At 43.8% G+C, this 13790-nt stretch overlaps 1 protein-coding gene across 10 annotated transcripts in view; it reads right to left on the reverse strand.

The window, feature by feature from the left end:
• DPP10 (dipeptidyl peptidase like 10) overlaps positions 1-13790 on the reverse strand; it is a 1578941-nt gene that overhangs the window by 1547597 nt on the left and 17554 nt on the right. For 5 of the 10 annotated variants that reach the window (XM_079923993.1, XM_079923998.1, XM_079923996.1 and 2 more), the window contains one exon: positions 6397-6519. The exons of 1 other annotated variant lie outside the window; for it this stretch is intronic. The gene's annotated coding sequence lies outside the window, so the exon portion shown is untranslated. Of the gene's footprint in view, positions 1-4122; positions 4512-6396; positions 6666-13790 lie in introns of those variants that run through there. 4 more of the 10 variants (XM_079923988.1, XM_079923985.1, XM_079923999.1 and 1 more) reach the window with 2 other exon arrangements.

Here is a 13790-nt window from a genome sequence, read left to right on the forward strand (position 1 = left end):
GTAGCTTTCGTTTCCTTCACCAGCACTCATATGTAGTAAAACAAAAATGCCACTTTCACTTAAGAATGACCATAATGAAACAGTAAACGTTGTTCACTGTAGTACGTCACAACTCTGAGGGACATCTTTTTAATATTCTGTATAACAAAATGGGAAGTATGCAGAAAGCACTTCTGCTGCATACCAAAGTACAACAGTTGTTTCCAGGAAGAAAAAACAAACTGTGTGATTGTTCAAGATGCAAATGAACTAGCCACTTTTTTCATGGAATACCACTGTTTCTTAAAAAGCCAACAGGCAAACGGTGGTTATTCAGACTTGGGCATCCAGCAGATATTTTAGCTTCCTATTTACTCTTTATAAGTTAACTTTCAGCTTCCTTCATCCCTGTTGAGACAATCTGAAAAGTCCATAAAATAATACACACACACACACAGAAAAGTCCATAAATAATCAAGAATATCTATTTATTGAAGAGGAGGCTGCTCCAGTAAAATGCCATAATGGAGGACTGAGAACCAACGGTCTGTGAGCGTGTCAAGCTTGGAGCAGCTGCTAAAATTACTCAAACAAGGGAGACAGAGCCCATCATCTTTGTCAGTGCCCCTGACATGGGAGAAACCCCTTTTCTTCCCCACCGCAGCAAGCAGGGAAAGGAGCACCTCTGCTTAACTCTGGGAGAAACCATCTGCTATGATTAAGATAGCTCTAGACTACTAGCCCACCCTTGTCTCCCAACCCAGCACAGGATCTGATAAGACCTGAGGACCAGTCATCCAAGCCCAGAGCACCTGGGCACCTAGAGGGGGTTGGGGACAAGACCAAAACTTTGGCCAGGAAAGTTCTGAGAAACATGGGGCCCAGCATGTTTGTTCAGTATCTGTTCCGTATATGAGCTGAAGAACCAGAAACAGAAACTGAGCGGGGAGGTCTAGCCAGAGAAACAAACTTTGATAGAGGCAAAAACAAAGATTCTGCTCATGGCCAGCGGAAGCCACTGATAGGATTCAAATAGAACCCAGAAGGCAAAAATCAGGCAAGCAAGCACAATTATTTGTTAAATTACAGGAGTACTTCAAGATAGCAGGGGTCCAGTGGTGAACAGACACAAACACTGCCCTCACAGACTCAGAATATAAAAAGACGAATCTAAAAAGTGTAACTACAAATAGAGTAAACACAGGGAAATATGGGAGGTTGTGAGAGCATATAAAGGCTTTAAGCCCAGTTTGGGGGATTAAGGAAGACTCTTCTGAGGAAGTGATATTTAAACTAAGATGGAGGCCAAAACAGACATTAACTAACAAGGAAGCACTGACAACCGGACCATCACAGACACCAGTTCCGCACACCAGCCTGAAAGCACAGGCCTTGAAGTGGAGCTCTATTAGAGAAGAGAATCCTTTAATGTTGATGACATGCTTGATCCTGATTGAACCTCTAGACTTTGGTCAGAGACAGACACCAGCCCTTGTAGGGATGGGTCTCTGGGAGCCTTCAGGGGAGACATGGGAAAGTCACGTCAGAGAAGCAAGTCAGGGAGCCAACAGGAAGCCGGTCCCAGGAAGATCTTAATGGATATCAGGGATTCCACAGGGATTGGTACAAGCCTGTACTTGGGAAGTGGGGAATGGGTGTTTTTTCGAGGTTTAAAGTTTCCCCAAACAAGAAGGATCTCCCCAAAAAACAAGAAGCAGTTAGAATCAACTCAGTAGAGAAGTATGTGTAGAAAAAAATGCACCCCATGAGAAGTTGTCATGATGGTTCATGGTTCGGTTTTCTCTTGTTCTTATTTTTTAATCCAAGTAACATGAAATTGGCTACACACACAGACAGACAGACAGATACACACACACACACAAAGTATCTTAATAAAAAATTAACTTCTGAACTATAGTTTAAAAAATGGCATAAATGAAAAATATAGAACTGAATGCAGTTAAAATTAAAATTCTGCTACTTCATTTTCTGCCTCTCGTATTTTATGTTTTTAAAAAAAAAAGTATATCCTGGAGATCTAAAGCACAGTACAGTGAATAGAGACAAAAACAATATTGTATTCCCATCATCAAATTTGCTAAGGGACCAGATCTTAATTATTCTTACCACACACACACAAAAAATGACCATTATGTGGCATGGTAGAGGGGCTAATGCTACAAAGGCAATCAGAACACAGCAGATAAATGTATCAAATCAACATGTTTTATGCCTTAATATACACAATGTTATACATCATATATATTTCAAATAAATAAATAAGTAAATAAATAAGGGAGAGGAGAGCTGTTCCCAAGTATAGGGTGTTTCACACATGCCTCCGTTGATCTAGCCTCCATCCTCTGCGGTCTGTTCATTCATTGCCCTGGAGTCTGACTTTTGATGGACTGACTCAACGTCCCCTCTTACCTTCCAGCTTCCTGTTGGGAGGCAGTGACAGGAGACTGGAGGACAGGAGGGTGAGTTCCAGGTATTTATCCTAGGAGCTTTAGGGTCCTGGCATTTGTAGGGCAGCTGTTGTCCTGGGAGCTGCTCCCACCCCTTGCCTCATGCCCCCTGAGGGTTAGTGTCAGCTCCCCCCTGTGCTAGCCCAGCATGGCTTCACTACCCCTTGCTAGCACCTCTTAAAGCTGCTTGCACTTTTACAAAACATGCCTTCCTTACACTCTCCTCAGTTCCCTCACTTGAGTATACCAGACCCTGACCGGGGACACCAGAAGACTTTATGACAAACTTCATAAGATTCTTGACAGCCAGGGATGGGGCACTGAGGTCGAAGAAAGCCAAGAGAAGAGCAAAGAAAGGACAGGAAAAGCAGTTGCTTTCCCATCTCCTGGAGCCTCAGGGACTTCCCAGGGAGCAGAGTCTAGGGGTCTAAGGAGCAAATGTGATTCTTTCCATAAGAAAAGGAGGGAAAGGGCCAGCACAAGGAAATGAACCATAAGGCTACCACCATTATTAAGACGTCACTACGCACACGACACTGTGTTTCTCATGCTACTTACATCAGCTCACATGGTCTCCTAAAAGCCCATTTCCCAGATAAGAAAGTAAACCTAGGCAGGTTGCTTTACTTAGGAGCTGGGTGTAATGGCAAGTAAGTCCACCTGCCTCAGGAGCGTTAACCACAGGCCCTCCTGATATCATTACATCTGCTCCTGGGACTCTAAGAAGCTTGGCCTGACTTCCCTGTGATGAAAAGGATCAGGGCCTGCACGTCCTATAAACACTGTGCCAGCCGGCCGAGTCTGCGGCTGGGTTTAAAATCAACCTGCAGAGATGATTACGTCAATGTTTGGACAGGCCACCATTTTGTTTTCTTACACTTTGTTTTAACCTTTGCTTTTTCCTGTAACTTCCTTGTTTCCTAAACAACCACCCCAGAAACCAAAGCCATAACCATGAAACCTTATCTTACTGGGAATAAAGAGGCATGGGGATTTCCACACAAAGGCTGAGAATTCTAGAAATCCAGAGAAACTCAAGAGACCCACCTCAGCGATGGCCGCAAGAGAAGAAGCCTCTGAACTCTCCTCTCTGAAAAGGAGGACACCTAAAAGCAGAACCCACAGGGGTGAGAGCTCTGAGCCCCACGTCAGGCTCCCCAGCCCAGGGGTCCGGCACTGGAGGAGGAGCCCCCAGAGCATGCGGCTTTGAAGGCCGGCGCGGCCTAACTGCCGGAGCGGCCTAGCTGCCGGAGCCTGACAGGACGCGGGAATAGAGGCTTCGGCTTCACTCTTAAAGGCACACACAAGGGCTTCCCTGGTGGCGCGGTGCTTTAGAATCCGCCTGCCAATGCAGGGGACACGGGTTCGTCCGGGAAGATGCCGCGGAGCAACTAAGGCCGTGCGCCACGACTACTAAGCCTGCGCTCTCGAGCCCGCGAGCCACAACTACTGAAGGCCGCGCGCCTAGAGCCCGTGCTCTGCAACAAGAGAAGCCACTGCAATGAGAAGCCCGCGCACCGCCACCACAGAAAGCCCGCGTACCGCAACGAAGAGCCAACGCATCCTAAATAAATAAATTTATAAAAAAAAAAAAAAAAGGCACACACATAAACCTCACAGGACCCGGGACCCAGGGAACCAACAGTAATTTGATAGGAGCCTGGGCCAGACCTACCTGCTGGTCTTGGACGGTGCGGCTGCAGCTGGGCCTCACCTCAGGGTGGGGCGAGGGAGAAGACAGACGCCGGCGGCAGCCATATTAGGGAATATTCAGCCGCGCCAACACTCCTGGTGGCTGATATCTTGGCCCTTTAGCACCCAAACCTGACCCCACCCAACAGCCTCCAGGCGCAGGTGCTGGCCCTGGATGCCTCAGGCCGAACAACCAACTGGGTGGGGAAACAGCAGCACCCATCAGCAGATAGGCTGCCTAAAGCCTAAAGAGCCCGGAGCCCCCCAGGACACGCCCCCTAGGCACGCCCCTAGACACAGCCAGCCTACCAGAGGGCCAGGACCTAGCTCCACCCACCAATAGGCGGCACCCACCCTTCCCACCAGGAAGTCTGCGCACGGCTCTCGACCCGCCTCTAGACCTCTTAACAGAAGGCCGACGCCAGGAGCAAGGAAACTATGTTGCTAATCCCGCAATGCTGGCCAGACCCTGCCCTGCGACCAGCTGGGCCACAGCCCTGCCCACTAGCAGGCCAGTGCCGACCGCCATACCTGACTGTGTCAGGAGCCGGCCCTCCCCCTGCCCCCACCAACAATGATCTGAAAGAGCTCTGGGATCCCTGACCCTGCAGTCTGGCTCCAGGAACCAGCTCTGCCTGCCAGTAGTCTGGCACCAGCCTCAGGATCTGGCTTCACCTCCCAGTGGGTGGGCCACAGCCCCAGAGTCTTTGGGACCCTGACTCTGCCCACCGGTGAGCCAGCGTTAACCCTGGGGTCCCCTAGGATTCTGCAACCAGCCAACTCTTGACCAGGTCTCACTAAACAGCAGCCGGCAGCATCCGCCCAAGACAACCCACCAGGCAACCCACCAGGCTAGGGGCCAACCGAGCCTACCAGACCACACACAGAGTCAGCTCACCACAACAGAGGGATGCATGCAGCCCTCTCACGGGGAACCCCTAGACCATTTAGCTTAGGTGACCAGAGAGGAGTGTACTGCTGGGACGCATAGGACGTCTCCTACAGAGGGCCACTTCTCCAAGGTCGAGAAACGTAACTAACCTACCACATACATAAAAATACAAACCACCTTTGACAAAATGAAGCGGCAGAGGAATACGTTCCAGACAAAGGAACAAGATAAAACCCCAGAAGAAGAACTAAGTGAAGTGGAGACAGGCAGTCTACGTGAGAAAGTGTTCAGGGTAATGATGGTAAAGATGATCAAAGAACTCGGGAGGAGAATGGGTGGACAGAGTCAGAAGTTTTTAACAAAGAGTTAAAAAACATAAAGAACATCCGAGTGTGACACCCTTCTGAGCCCAGGGCCTCATGTGATTGCACAGGTGGCCGGCCCATGAAGCTGGCCCTGTTTCCTGCAAAGGATCTTTCCCGACAATGGAAATCGATTTCTGTTGATCAAATAAACATGCAAAAAAAAAAAAAAAAAAAAAATCAGACTATAGAGAAAGGATGATTGGCACAATCAAAAATCATACAGAATATAACAATGCTACCATATTGTGTGTATGGGAAGCAGCAGCCCATACGCAGATCCAAGAGCTTATGACAATCAGCCTTAAATCTAAAGTTCTCTGTCACAACATGGACCTCCCGAAATCAGCCACCAGGGCCTTTGCTGGAAAATGTTCTCTCTGCCCATTAATCTCGGGACCAACACAGCTGCGGTTTCCAGGAAACAATGGAGACCCTGATGCAGCCACATCCTTCAGAAAACAGTCATTTAAATGGACCTCTGTTGTCTAAAAGTCAATTAGCCAAAGAAAACAATGTTAATCAACAAATTCTAGCACTTAAAACTCGCCTCCAGTTTGCCTAAATGTTGATAAATTGTTTAATTTTGTACAGTAAAGGCCAAGTTATCATTTGTTTCCATCTGCTCATAAGCAATGAGTTTAATCTCTAAATATTAATGAAAAGTGTTCATTTATAACCGAGGAATTTTTAGCTTTCTAGATATTACCGTCACTAATATAAATTTATCAGAAATGTGGCAGCAAAGTCAAATCACAAACCGATAGAAGATTTCACTAATTGCAAAATCAAATCTGGCTAAATACCAGGTTTGGGCCAGAGCCCACTAATTTTCCCCAGTGCAGTCTGCATAGCAAAGGAAGGCGCTTCAATCCTGTTACTTCAATCATGCAGTCAAATTAAATCATTTATCCTCAAAGCACTCACTCCCGGTAATAGGCTCTTATGGTTTTTGTTCCCTTCCTTTTCTCCAAATTTCTTTGGGCAGGGGGAGGGGCCTCACCTCTCCCTCATTGTGTGCAGTCCTGGTGGAGCTGTAAATCAATGTGCCTCTCTTGCCCCAAACTAAGTGTGAGCAGCTGACCTGAGCCTGGAAAATCAGACATGCTCTCCCGGGACTTTCAATCTTGATAGAATAAAAAACAATGTTTGAAAAAAAAAAAAAAGTTTGAATCTCACTCATTCCAGCAGTGGGGCCCTGCAAAGACCATTGACTTGTTTCTGCTACATGGATCCCCAAATCTACTTCAATTCCTGCCCTTTCCCACCCCTTTTCCCCAGCTTTTCTATTATTCCTATGAGTTATCCAATACCCTTGCAGTAAATTACTTTTCTGTTGGAGTATCTGAGGTTTTGCAACTAGAAATACACTTAACAACATGATTTGTGGTTCCGTGGTGACTGAGGAACGTTTTAGATTCCCAAAGGCATATGGATCAACTAAAGCTCGAAAAGTTGAGCATCTCATTGGAGGAAGAATTCAAAACATTTATAAATATGATGGAAGAACTGGCAAAGCAACAGACCCGTGTGTTCAAATCAATATAGTACATTTTATGTTTATGGGTATATATTAGAATGTATACTAAGGAATACCTGGATAATCCAATTTGGAGGCAATTATCAGGACAAACGTGAGATTAAGGGGTGAAAAGGACTTGGTTTAGCAAGATGAAAGGAATGACCTACCCAAATCAAATAATCTTGATAATTGCCAAAAATCACTTGCAATTAGCATTATAGGCTCAACCAAACACAAAGAAAAACAGCTTTTGACATCGCAGAACTATTCAATCACCATGGCCCTAATAATCAATTTGGCCGTGACACATCTGGTTAGGGTAAGTGATGCACTATGGTTTTTATCCTCAAGAGGTGTCCTGGGACATGAAATGTATGACGTATGAAGAAAAACCAAGCAGCAACATCCATAGCAACCTTTTAGCATTTCTCATCGGTGTACACATTTGGGGGTTCAAAAATATCTAAATTCAAAATCTATTTTCCCCACTCTGGGAATATTAATATAATCTCTGTGAATAGCAGTAACTATTTTAAATCTACCTTTAAAAAACACCCTCAGGGCTTCCCTGGTGGCGCAGTGAGTGGTTGGGAGTCTGCCTGCCGATGCAGGGAACAAGGGTTCGTGCCCCGGTCCGGGAGGATCCCACGTGCCGCGGAGCGGCTGGGCCGGTGAGCCTTGGCCGCTGGGCCTGCGCGTCCGGAGCCTGTGCTCCACAACGGGAGAGGCCGCAACAGTGAGAGGCCCACGTACCGAAAAAAAAAAAAAAAAAAACACTCAACCTGTATTTTTTTAATGTAAAGAAAAATAACTAGATGTATTGACTATGACTTTTGTAAGAGAATATAAAAGCATCAGCTTTGGGTGGTAATATTTTGTCTACTCTGCTCTCCATCCTAATGGACTTGAGGCCAAAATCAGGCCTCAGTTTGCCTGCTTATCCTATGACAGTATACTTTTCTTGGATACTAACCCTACCAAGAGATCCAGTGCCCTAGTTTGGGCCTTAACTGACTCTGACTTGCCAGCTCCCCTGCCTTCTCCTGATGCTAGTGGTGTCAAAGCTAAGCCTGCAAAGTTGTGATACTGTTCCTTCTCTTTCAAAGGCAAGGAGACTGGGGTACAGAGGGCCTTACTAGTCCATGAGAGACTAGTCCATAGTCAGTCTGTGCCAGTGCAGTAATCATTACTGCTGCTAATCAAATACACCCAGCTCTCTGCCTCCTGGGCCCAGGGCCTCCTAGCATTTCTGGGCCCCTCGTTTTGGGGGAGACTACATGACTTGTGCAACGGAGCACCCAGCTGACCTACAGTGGAGATAGAGAGCTAATAGGCAACCTTTTTGCATTTAAACACCTCTAGGATTCAGGAGGTTCCTCCAGCATGAGGTCACCTAATCCAACAGATACGAGGTATTAAAATATCAATGTCATCACCAATGGATTTTTAATTTTTTTAATTTAACATCTTTATTGGAGTATAATTGCTTTACAATGGTGTGTTAGTTTCTTCTGTACAACAAAGTGAATCAGCTATACGTATACATATATCCCCATATCTCTTCCCTCTTGCATCTCCCTCCCTCCCACCCTCCCTATCCCACCCCTCTAGGTGGTCACAGAGCACCGAGCTGATCTCCCTGTGCTATGCAGCTGCTTCCCACTAGCTATCTATTTTACATTCACCAATGGATTTTTAAACAGTGCCTTCAGAAAGCAAAACAAAGCTCTCAATTCTACTAGATATTCAATTCAGTTATCTGGCATGGTGCAAACAAGCATTTTGGTTACTCACTGAACTTTGAACAGACCACACTGATAGAATGTTGATATATTTCATCAGCTCCCTGCTCAATTCTACAAGGTCTTTCGGAACCTATGTGCCCAGAGGCGTGTTGAATTCTAAGAAGTACACGGACTCAATGACATAGCTATAGGAGTCTTATTGACAGAATCACAGCTTGTGACAAGTAAAATAAGGACTTGGAAATTTCCGCTGAATTAGGCCACCAGCAAATAATTGTTGACTTCAATTATCTTAGTACTTCAATAAGAAGCACATGTTCCACCTGGGTGAAAATGCTGTATAGGCAGGACCATAGCGGGCTTGTGTTCCCTTCTCTGCCGAGTGTGCCCCTACTGGTTCACAAGCACAAATCACCTGTGGGTCAACCCTGAACTTTACCTCTACTAATTGTTGGATATGAGATGCTAAGTTCACTAAACGGCTTAGCTATACATAGCATTTTTGCAAAAACTTATTCCTATGAGCTTGTTATAATGATGTGCATTATAAAATCGAAATTTCTAAACTCTGTACGCATGTATGCACACACACACACACACACATACAATGAGTTATTAAAGGAATTAGGAAGTAAGATCCAAAGTGAGTGGTTAAAACATTAGGGAGGTAAGATCTGTGACGGGTCAGAGACTAGGGAAGGCTTGAACTGAGGCTTGAAGGATGGGTGCGTTCGAAACAACAGCATTTGATAGACATTACTATGCTGGTAGGAACATTGCTGGACCATTCTCCTTAGTTTCTCAATATGCTCATCTGTTTAGTCACCAACTGATAAACAGCAAACTAGGCCCTTACTTTACAGTAAAGCAATGCCTTATTCCTGAGGGGAGAAAAACTATGTAATATGTACATGTCACACCCTATTACGTGACCTTGGACAACACTCAGAACTCATTTGTGCATCCATTTCCTGGGAGTCTATGAAATGCAGGACTAGGATTCGATAATGGCTGCATTCCCTAACGACTTGGTAATTCTCCGATGACTATATGCTATGATCTTCTAGCCATCTATTTCCTTCAAAGTTGCCACACACAAAAAACTCTCCCATTACAATCGGCATGCCATTCATCCTTCTTTTGGCCAAATGAAGGAAGAGAGAATAAAAGCCAACATCACATTTAAACAAAAGAGTTATCAGTCATTCTTGTATATTGCAGCTGCTTGAGAAGCCATAGGGCAAGGCATTTATATGGAAGATAAGCTCATTGTGTTGAACAAATTAATGCTGGATTGTGAATTAAATGCCGTGTCTTCGGACAGCTAATTAGCTTTGTGCTGCTCAATTAAGTTTTGAAAGGACATGTTGGGTTTCTTGATGGAATACAGAATATACTTCAAGGCTATTGCTGCTCTGGATAATTTCAATTTCAAACCCAGTGAAAATGAGCGAGAAAGAATCAAGAGCTTTGTAAACCCCCAAACAATTCAGTTTCCTCAAAGGGCTTACATTTCAAACCATAAATAGCAAAATAACACATTTTATTTTTAACCACATCTGGAAATCTCAACAATCTAACAAACATAAAATTAACTGAACTTTATTTTTCATGGCATTGAGCAGAACGTATTTTTCATTTAGATGGAGAACAAATATTTTAAAAGTAAGAATGAACACTAAATTAAAATGCCTTCTCTTCGGTATACTTTCATTCTACAAGATGGAATCACAAACATCCCTTCTTCCATATACTGAGAAGGAAGGTGCTGCTTCTGCAAATGCTTAGGCTTTGGAATAAGAGAATGTTAAACAGAGCTTGTTTCAGATTTTAACTCTGCTACTGACCCTGGGAAAATTACTTAACCTCTTAGTCTGAATTTTCTCACCTACAAAATTGGGTTATACTTCTTATCTCATAGGATTATTATGAAGACTCCAATAGTCCAAGCACTGTGTCAGCCCCAGTTAAGCCCAATATCCCTTAGTTTCTTTTCCCTGTCCATACTGGTTCTGAATGGACTTAAATCCATACGTAGATTTTCTTTTAACTACAAGGAAGCTCGGTGATTAGGAATATGCCTGCAGCTGCAGATATATTGCCACCAGTTGTGGTGCTATAGAAAAAAAAAGTTTCAAATATAATTCTGCTTCTCATATAAACAAAGTAAGTAAACACAAAATCAATGCCACTAACTGCTTCCTTAAGCCTGGGGTTGTCCCTGCTTCTCTCGTAGAGCAATCTGTCACTAGGATGAAAACTGGAGCTCCCAGGTAACTCAACAGTGCTCTGAAAGTAGGATCTACTAGTCTTCTTGTCTTATCAGGTGACAATGCCAGCAAGGGAGAAAGGCACAAGACCAAGACAAATCCAGACCTAGAACACAGTTGCACGGATGTGTGAAGGGTTAAGACACATATATGCAATCTCCACAACAGTACCACTGAACCACCAAGAGGCGCAAGATCTCAGCCTTGCAACCCCGAACTGAAAAATGTGCTCTCCTGGGCTTCCTTAAATGCCCAGTTTCCTCCCTAAACGTGAACCCACAAAGCGTAATTTCCCAAATTTTCTTATCTTTAGACCATCCACTTCTGAGAGCTGAGAAATGAACGTTTGCCTAGTTCCACACAACACATACTGTTTTCTTGTTTCTTTTTCTCCTAACTTGGGAGGCTGTAACCCTTCCCAAGGCTGTAAAACTCTGCTAACTGCTGGAAAGCAGGGCAGTTTCCCTTTCAGACAGCCTCCAGCTAGCAATGAGTAAAGACTGGCTTCACTTGGGCAATCTTTCACTTCAGGGCTCTTTGACAACTGATGTACTACTGGGTTTGCTAGATTATTATACTTTCTAAGCCATCACATTCCTGGAACACTAATCACTTCCCAATGAAAAATTCCTCCTAGCATTTCCCAGGCAAATGAACCCATCCCCCCAACGCAGGTGAGAAATAACTTTTGAAGTATTTGAAGGGCCCACCTGTGGAGAGTGGGTTCCTGATAAGATTTTTTTGGATGTCAACCAACCCCATATCCAGCACACTGTTTATACCACACTACCTTAAAGTATGTGACAAATAATATAACAGCATTGTCAAGTTTTTCCTAACTGTGTCTAATTCTGTGACATCAACTTTTCTAACTTATCTGATGCATAGAAATGTGGCGTGGCAGATAGGAGACTGCATCTACATGCATACAGACCAGTTTGACTGGAAGCAATGAATTAATTTAAAAAGAAAAAAAAATAACACAGGCCAAGTGAATCTACTAGTTCTATTTTAACTTGAGGAAAAAGCACTAGAGTGGTACATCCAGACAATGGAATATTATTCAGCACTAAAAAGAAATGAGCAATGAAACCATGAAAAGACACAGAAGAGCTAAACACGTATTGCTAAGCAAAGAAGACCATCTGAAAAGGCTGCATACTGTCTGATTCCAATTATAAGACATTCTAGAAAAGGCAAAACTATAGAGATAACAAAAAAAATCAGTGGTTGTTGGCAGGTGGAGGATGAATAGGCAGAGCACAGGGGATTCTGATGGCAGTGAAAACACTCTGCATGATATAATGATGGATACACATCATTACACATTTGTCCAAACCTTTAGAATGTAAAACATCGAGTCAACCCTAAGATAAACTTATGGATTTATGGGTAATTTGATGTGTCAAAGTAGGTTCATCCTTGGTAAAAAAGAAAGGGAAAGAAAAGAAATGTACCATTCTATTGAGCGATGTTGATAAAGAGAGGTGGCTGTGGATACGTGGAGGCTGGGAGTATATGGGAAATCTCTGTACCTTCTTCTTTGCAATTTTATTGTCAACCTAAAACTGCTCTTTTTTAAAAAAAACAGTCTTTAAAAAAAGGGGGCTAGGGGGCTATACAGCCTACTACGTGCCAGCAGGCCACAGGCTACATGCTGGGGACTCCAAGAGGGAGATGGGGCTCCCGGCCTCAGGGAGCACACAGACTGGTGTTCATGCAATCACAATGACCTGATCAATGTTAAGAGTCACTTCTGTAATGTCACTAACAAGTGGTGATCCATCTGTGATTGAATATATTGTAGGGACTGGAACCCTCTCTAGCACCCATTTCCTCTGGGACAAGCTAATGGACCAGTTAGTTTTTTTTAAATTTATTATCTGTATGGATATAAAATATTACCTTTCCTGGAGAATGTATTTGCATTTTTATAATAGAGTCTTGTCTTTAGACTAAGGCATCATAGTTGGAATTTCAGACATGGTGGCAGACCAGTCAGAGAACTATTTTTCTTACTGGAGTGGAAAAGAGACCTCTCTGTGCCCTTCCAGACACCATGATTGGTTGCCTTTCTCAGATAAAGGATTAGCCCTGCTTCTAAAGGATGAGTAATTGTGAAGAATAAAACACTTTTCTTATAAGAAGTCACAAAAATAACCATCCTGCCCTCACATCATTTCCCTTCCTTCATTCCACTGTAATTCATGAAAATAATTTAAAACTTTGGACTTTAGTGACTACTGCAAAATCCGGTCTGCAATTAGTTTTGTATGTTTAAGATTTCCTTCAACAGAGCAAATCATAATTCTTTGGAAGCAGAGTTGAGGCTTGAAAAAGATATGAACCTGCAAGCTTCCATTTCTAGAGATATTTAGTTATAAGAGAAAAGGACGTTAGTATGATTTCCTAGGTGGAAAACTTCCTAAAACAAATCTTGGAGAAACTGGTAGAGGAAGCTGCCATTGAATTCCAGTTCTCAACAGTTATGATCAACTGTTATTAATACCAGGTGCCAGAGACTGTGCTGGGTGCTTTCTTATGAATTAGGCCATCAGTGTCCGGCAGCTGACTTTGTACCATCAAAGGTGCGACAGCGGTGAGACTGAAGTGTGAAACTATTATGAAGCTGCGGTCCATGGAATAACCATTTGTTGTCGTTGTTGTTGCTATAGCTTAAAAACCAAAATTTATTTCAGGTTTAAGAAGAGTAAATAAAACGGAGATACATTTGAGGCCTGGCTCTGCACTCAGAAATGGATAATAGGCTCATTCTGGCTCTTGCAGCCCAGAGGAAGGTGGAGGTTCCTTCTGCAGGTAGACACCATAATGCTTTGCTTGCCTTTGACTCACCTTCTTT

This window comes from Stenella coeruleoalba, assembly GCF_951394435.1.
Source record: "Stenella coeruleoalba genome assembly, chromosome: 6".
Taxonomy (NCBI): domain Eukaryota; kingdom Metazoa; phylum Chordata; class Mammalia; order Artiodactyla; family Delphinidae; genus Stenella; species Stenella coeruleoalba.